An 8,200-nucleotide genomic window follows, 5' to 3' on the forward strand; every position below is an offset into this window, starting at 1 on the left:
AAATAAAAGAATTGTCATTATTCAAATAGAGGTATTTAATCTCCAATTTTGAGTCAATTTTAAGAACTACATCATAAAATTAACAATGATATTATGGAAAACAATAAATACTAGGTTATATTTTGTTTTCAGTTCTTTTTGAAGGAATTGACAAATACTCATTGATATGTTACTGTCAAAACAAGGGGAATTACTTTTTCTACCGAGTATATTCCTAAATTAAACCGCAAAATTTATTTTTTCATAAATTGATGCAATCAATCAATTTTATATTAAAATAAATAAATAAGAGTAGTAGAAAGTGGATTGTGCTTTTCATTAAAACACTAGTCAACTCATTAAAGCTAATTTACTTACGTGGTCTGTAATGTAATATTTTAAATAAATATTAATGAAATACATTGATTATTTTTGTGTATAAAATTGAGTTGAATAGTATAAATAAGAAAAATAAAAGCATGAGAAATGCAAGCACCCATAATCTACCGTGCCACAGTAAAAATCTTGATTCCTTACTGAGGTGATTTTCATAATTGCATAATTAAATAAAATTAGTAAATTCACTCATGTTTATAAAAATATTGATTCACTTTGATCGGGTTTAGCAATTTTTAGCTTTGTTTTTCTTGATAATTATCTGTCAGACACAATCGGTATCATATAAAGTGCTTGAGAAATATGTTTCAGTTGTCACTTGTAACCATTAGTAATAATATCCAAATAACATTTTATAGTATTTATGTATTTTTTTGGAAAAAATTAAACTATTTAAGTACAAATTTTAAATAGTTACTAATTGAAATATTGCATATTTTGTGACAAAAACCTTATTATCACTAAAAGATAGTTGATTAGAGACAACAAAAAGATTCACACTTATTAATTATATTATTAGTAATAAAAATTAAGATGACAATTGAATATAAAAAATATGGATGTCTACACACCAATTCTTGAACAAATTTCTTGATCGTCACGTAGCTCTCGAGGATTTGATGTTTCCATCTACATACCAATCTTCAAGACTCTACTCACTATTTGCTCTTATACTTGTGAGACAGGTAATTTATGCTCTGATATCAACTGTCATGATCCAACAGACAACATTGTGCAGGCATCTACTCTAATATACCTAGATAGGAGAATGATATGTTGACTTTCTGACGGCATATTTGAGGCTTTTGGCTAGAAATAATTGCAAGTTTTTAAGCAACTATTATATTTTTAATCTTATTTTAGTTTTTTCCTAGAAAAAGATAATATTTTAAGAAAACTAGAGAAAATAAGAAAAAATGTATGTTGATGACTTGAATTGAATAGTTGTCAACATGTTGGAGAGCCATCAACTCTCATCGTTAACCTGAAGAAATCTTCAAAAACTGGTGAAGACTGTTATTGATAGGCTGTCAACTAGTTGACGAGCCATAAACTTTCATTATCACCTGAAGTACTGTGTTATTTAAGGAGGATCCTTCTGAAGACTCCTGTTAATGAGCTGACCATTGTGGACGTTAACTATGAGTGATAAAATTTAATATTTTATTTTGAATTTTGAACCTCTACTATAAATAGAAGCTTTAAGAGTTTTCTCAGTATCTTTTGAAAATTTTATTTCAGTCATTATTTTGGAGAGAAAAAGTGAAGTTTGATTTATTCTCGATATTTTGAAAATTTTATGGACCTTTGAAAGACTATTGAATTGTGAATCCATATTTTGTAAGAATAATTTTTAAATCTATGAGTTTATCTTCTATATTCTTTTTTAAATTCTTGAGTAGCTAAACTCCCACAACTAGGATTGTGGGAGTCATGGTAAATTCGACATTTATATTAATTATCTGGTAGTTTTAATGAAATTCTACTGGTTGCAAAAATGAGAACATTCCATAGGATTAATTTTCTTGAAATAAGGAATTAAAATAGGAACATAAATTATTAATGAAAATTCAAAGACTTTAACTCTTTGTCTAATGGTCAATGCTTTAACGAGATTGACTAACTCGAGGTGAATTAGCATTTATATGAAATTCTCTCTAAGTTTAAAAGAATTGAAGGACTAATCACCTAGTTTAGATTAAGAAACAATTAGGTGAATATTAGGCATCGATACCCTTGTATTTTCAAATTTCATGAGAACCCTACTCAATAATTGACAAATAATTGCAATATTAACCATGAAAAATACAACCCTAGATCAACTTCATTACTGATTTATATATCTAAAATTTAGCATTGTTCTTTAGCGATAATTGGTATAATATTTTCCAAATTTTCATGACAAAATTCCCCATTCTATAGAAATTGTTGGCTATCAATCATTTAGATCACAAATATGTTAGTTAACATCTTATTCCTTGTGGAATTCGATCCCAACCTCTGTTGCGTTACATATATGACAACAATCACTTACACTTCTTTGAAAGGAGTTGTAGTTTGGACATATCAGATAACCCTTACCACCTATTTAGAAAATATGCAGAAATTATAAGCAATTACATTAAAGACTTTGAAGTCTGATAAATATTACAACCTTTTCAAAGAATATGATAAATGAAAATACTTTTACTAAGGAACTAGTCTAGACATGTAAATGATATTCTAAAGTAAGGGAAAGGAAAATGCAAAACCCAAACTCCACCGTAGAATAAAAGGATAGAAGTTGTTGGAGATCTTTTGCCATATCATGTAAGAAATATCATCTAACTCGATAATAAGGCTATATACCAAAAAGGGTAAAGCAAGACTAGTATGAGTACATCCATACATATTGGTAGGCATCATCAGAGATTAAATCACAAAAATATAATATAGAAAGCCAATAAATATAAATATATAAACAACCAACTATATCTCTCCCATTACATAAATCATGTTATCACTCTTCAACAATAATCTCATCGTTCTCGGGATATATGTATATACTAGGTGAATCATCACGATGCTCACCAATATTCCATATAGTTATCATTACAACTTGCTATCAACCACTAAGATCAGGTTACATCTATAATTAATGTGATTCACGATCATTTTCCACACATGTGCATCAATTTCTAAGTTTTTGGCCTATGTCAAAATATGGGTACATATATTTTTTGGACCACAAGATTTAGTCCAGATTTGATATCAAATTAAGGACTCCCTAAATTTTACCTTCCCTAGCTCAGATCATTCCATCACTTATTGAAGATATATCGCCTAATACCAAATTGTTCAACTCGTAAATCCTTATCATTAATTAATCATAATAGAATACATTCCTTAATAGCCGACTAGGGTATGTGTAAATGTATTTAGATTTCTACACTTTCATAATTATACAATCACATAAAGATAATTTCAAGTCAGTGGAGTACTTAGGTATCAACCACTATAATGAGGATATTTTCCTTAATCATTAAATTAATAAGGAGTGATTATTCTTGATGCAACCTACTATCTTATTCATCATAACCTTATTACCTCTTTAATATCACATAAGAAAATCATATATGTAAATAACTGGACCACACAAGGAACCCAACATACTAATATAATGTCAAGCTATCCAACCACACCAGTTTCCAAGATCTTTCCATTAAATAACTAGGCCACACAAGGATTCAAGGAACATGTCAAATAATTGGATTACACATAGATCTAAATTTAATGTCAATTGAATAACTTAAACACCTAAGGATCCAAGGAACATGTTAAACAATAGACCAAACATGGATCAAAATATAATATCATAGAACATCTTCGGTCCACTCAAGAAACCTTTAAAATTTTCATTTAATGGTGTACACACATGCTATTGGTCTTATTATTTTTCACAAACCATGACCTGTAGGGGATAAGGTCCGTCTTTATAGCAATCCATAATACCCTAGGCATTGGCCTCTATAAATTTCATGACTTTTCTCATTACTGCCCAAGAAACAACTTATTTGACAAGTCATTATCACTCATGATGAGTCGTATAGAGCCAGTCTTATCTTAACTGTGGGGCATTACCCATGTTTTTATCTTGACCACAACTAAGACCTTAAAAATCATAAGGTGTGGTCACGAGTCATAGGAAGGGACTCGTGACCATAGTAGTAAGGGTTCCCTATGTCACTGTTTATACTACGAGTCTAGGCAAAAACTCATAGCCAGTCATTACAAGTTGTAACCTAACCCATAATGGCAGGGGACCATTTTTTTATATGTTTTTACCAAGGGAGTTTTAGCTTTTTCCCATCCATAAGTCATTACCCACGACATAAAAATACTTTTAGGGTCCCATTATCATCCATAAATAAATTAAAACATACTTCTTTTCTCTTAAACTTTTCCAAAGTAAAAGAAAGATAGGGTTTCTAAGGATTGAGCGTCTAGGGTTCAAATTAGGGTTTCCTTCTCCAAATTCTTTGTATTTTTAAGCATGTATCTCTTCCCTAAATTGGTTTTATATAAAACCATGTATTTAATCATGGTTTATGTTAATTTAATTATTTGGTTTTGAATGATGAGTTGACGATTTTGAATGATTTCTATTTGGTTTGGTTTTCTATGGTTTTGGATTTTTTTTATTCATTGCTTTAGCTTGTGCTTTTTGAACTAATTGGATGTATGGGAATGGTTAATGGTACGGAGGGTCGCGGATTCCCCTAAAATTATGTTTCTTGTTTTTGAATTTGTATTAACCTCAACCCACTTGAAAAATTAATTTTGAATAATGGACAATTACATGGTTTTGCTTACTCTTTGAAGCTATTTTATTGCATTAATGGATAAACAGATAAAAATGATTTTGAAAAGAGCCTTAGTTGTTATGATATGGAGTTTAAATTGTAACTTAGGGGTCATGGATTCCCACAACATAATGGATAATTATAATGGAATAATTCTATAAGCTGGAGAGCATAATTAATTAGTATGACAATACCAATGGTAAATGCCTAAATAGATAACCACTTGGTTAAATGGATGTGTTATGTTCAAATGTTTTAATTAGGCTTAAAATAGGTTGTGTAGCTCACCGTGGAAAGTGGAGGTCCTAGAGAGACCAATACTGGAAACCACATTTGTCAGTGTAGGGGTCTTTATGATCGTTTTCATAGTTCACACTTTATACAAATTTTGGAATGGTTGGGGTCATGGATTCCCTAGATCTTTCTTGAATTTCTTGGTTCTCACGGGAAATACACGTTGGGCCCTTTTAGTAGGTGGAGTCGAACCCATATAGCTCGTGGATACCCTTATAAAGGTTAGAGCTATACAGTCTAGGTTGATGATTTTTTAAATCTCATGTTTAAACACTGCACACTATCTAGAAAACTTATATATATGTAAATGTATGAATGTGAACATGTACATTGAGATTGGTTGTGTTTTAGAAAATGACATTATTTTATCCCTTCCCTGAGTTACATGCTAGTGCTTATCCTGCTAATCGTCCCTTAATGCTACGTCATTTCATAATGTATGGTCCTAGGGATTTCTTTGGTTTCCTTGTGTAGAGTTTAGTGGTTTTGTTTTGTCGACTAATCTGTATTGAAGTGGTAATCTTTCTTCTTTTGGAATATCAGACATTCTACTACTTTTTTTAGGAGTATTGAAATCCCTTTGTCTTTGTTTGTAATCTTGATTCCCTTTCTGTCCATAGTCAAGAGCTTGTCCCGACCTAACTTGGTATTTTGGTTTAGAGGCTTTTATGGAAAAAGTATGGATGATTAATAGTTATTGACTCTTATTTCCATTGAGTGACATTAACTATTTTATCTTTATATTTCTTATGTCTTTCATTGTTCATGTTGGCAAGGTTAAGGGGGTTTTCTCTTTCCCTTAGCGGTTTTAAGATACTTTTCACGACTAGACTCAGGGTCAGGTTGTGACAAGCTTAGAATCAGAGCATAATTTTAGGGTTGTTGGGTATCCACAAAGCCATGTCCAGTAGAGTCACTTTTATAGATGTGTAGTGTGCCACACTTACAAGAGAGAAGCTACAAGGATTTTATGAATTTTTCCCTTTCTTGTATTTTATTTCAAGATACAGTGTCTGGTGTGTTGAAATTTCTATAAATCTCTGATTTACTAGTATTATAGATCATGCCTCCTAATCAATCAGATATTTATAGGAACTCTGTTATGCCCGTTTTTCTTCCTGAGGACAATATTGATGGAACTTGACCTACTTATGGAGCACAAACCTAATCTATGGCTCCGAATTATTGTAACGCCCCAAATCTGGTACCTGAAATACTATACGGTGCATATAACACCAAAGGACCACAAGCTAATCTTTGACTGGTATCTGTAAATGAGTACTAAATAATATACTTTAAATATACTAAATATAAGCTGTAAGGCCATAAGGTTCAAAACTAAATTAATAATAAATATAAGACAATGTCTGTAATGGTGTGTAACAATACCCACAACTGAAATTAATTATCTGAAACATGTTGTAGTCTAGAAGCCTTTAAACTGTCTAAAATATGTGGAGTTGATGGGATATGTCCCCAACTAACTCCAAACTACTAAAATAATAAAGTAATAAAATAACCATGGTATCCTCAAATGATGAAGACTCTCTGCTAATTTGGCTGCTGAACATCTAATCTACTAAGTATGCTCAGGAGCTCGTGATTCTAAACCCATGGTATAAAGCAACATAGCACAAATACGTCAGTGCATTGAATGTACTGGTATGCAAGTGAGGTAGGCTGAATGCAATAGTTCATATGCATGAACAATACTAACTCACTGAATAACATGAATGTGAGAATACATGCATGAATACGTAACTATAACTGAGATCATGATAACACTGACTCATGAATTATGATAACATGTTTTTTCTGATATCTAAGTACTAATATTGGGATACTAAATGACTAAGTTTATTGAGTATAGAGGAACTGATGTCATATTACTGATAATGGAATTACTATTTCTGACAGTTCTAATTATGAAGAACTGGTTTGATTGACTGTGTCTAATAGTCCTGAAATATGAATACTGGTAATATGAATTTGATATAATTAATATACTATTAACTAGGTGACTGTGTCTGACAGTAATGAAATTTGATGGAACTAACTGAGTTTTGTACTGAGTTGAGCGACTGTATCGGATAGTCCTGATTTCTATAGAACTGCATTGAGTTCTATTCTGAAGACTTATTCTAAAACTGAATCTGTGGGAGGTAATCATCTAACTGCCATACCCCTAGTAAGATATTATAGTTGAGTTGGGGTCTAATCTGTAACCCCAATTGAAAGGGTGTCAATATGTACCACTATTAAGGACAAGATATGAGTGACCCTCCCCTGGCAGTGTCCCCTAAAGATAATTCTAGAAACCTTATCTAAAAGTGTTTATCTACCTCATCAACCCTCATTTGACAGTGATAATGTCTCAACCTATACTGAATACGTAGTTCTAGAATGCAAGGATTGCTTTAAAGGATCACACGGTCAACTGTCAGTGTATGTGTCCTCGTCCTTGGGTTCACTCAGTGCTAAATCCTACTCCCATCTGAATAGACACTGGACATGATTAATTTAGCTGAACTGGACTGAGTTCATTGAGTTTTATTGATTGATAGAACAGTAATGAGATTACTAAAGTACTGAGCTTTTTGAGATTACTAGGATTACTAAGTTTGCAGAGTTTTCCTGAGTCAAATGACTCTACTGAACATGGCTTGACTGAGGATATCGTAAAAACATGACACTGGCTCTAGGCATACAACTAAATTGTTGGGTACAAGTAACCCCAGGTCTCGATAGCATAAAACTGACAAGACTTGACACTTCTTGAACATATAGCCAATATCAACAATTCATAATACAATAAGCTACATAGTTATAATAATCTTGTACATGGAAGGAATGAATATTATGAATGTCATAATTCCATATTCTAGCATCATAAGCATTTCAACAACATCTACATTGAACATCAATAGCATGGGGGTCATTTGAACATAAAGGTAAAACATAAATCCATCACTTTAGTCAGAATTGAACTATATTGCATTATTTCTAGTCTTCTAGTCATTTTATCAAACACCTTACATGCACCACTTAGGGCATAAGTATAATCATTAATTAACACCTCATAAACCACTTAATTCATGGATTTAAACACATATACTAACATAATTCCATAAAGTATATTGAGATTCCAACTTGCGAATCATACAACAAAAATCACATTAACATAATCA

This window comes from Capsicum annuum, chromosome 11 (genome assembly GCF_002878395.1).
Source record: "Capsicum annuum cultivar UCD-10X-F1 chromosome 11, UCD10Xv1.1, whole genome shotgun sequence".
NCBI lineage: Eukaryota > Viridiplantae > Streptophyta > Magnoliopsida > Solanales > Solanaceae > Capsicum > Capsicum annuum.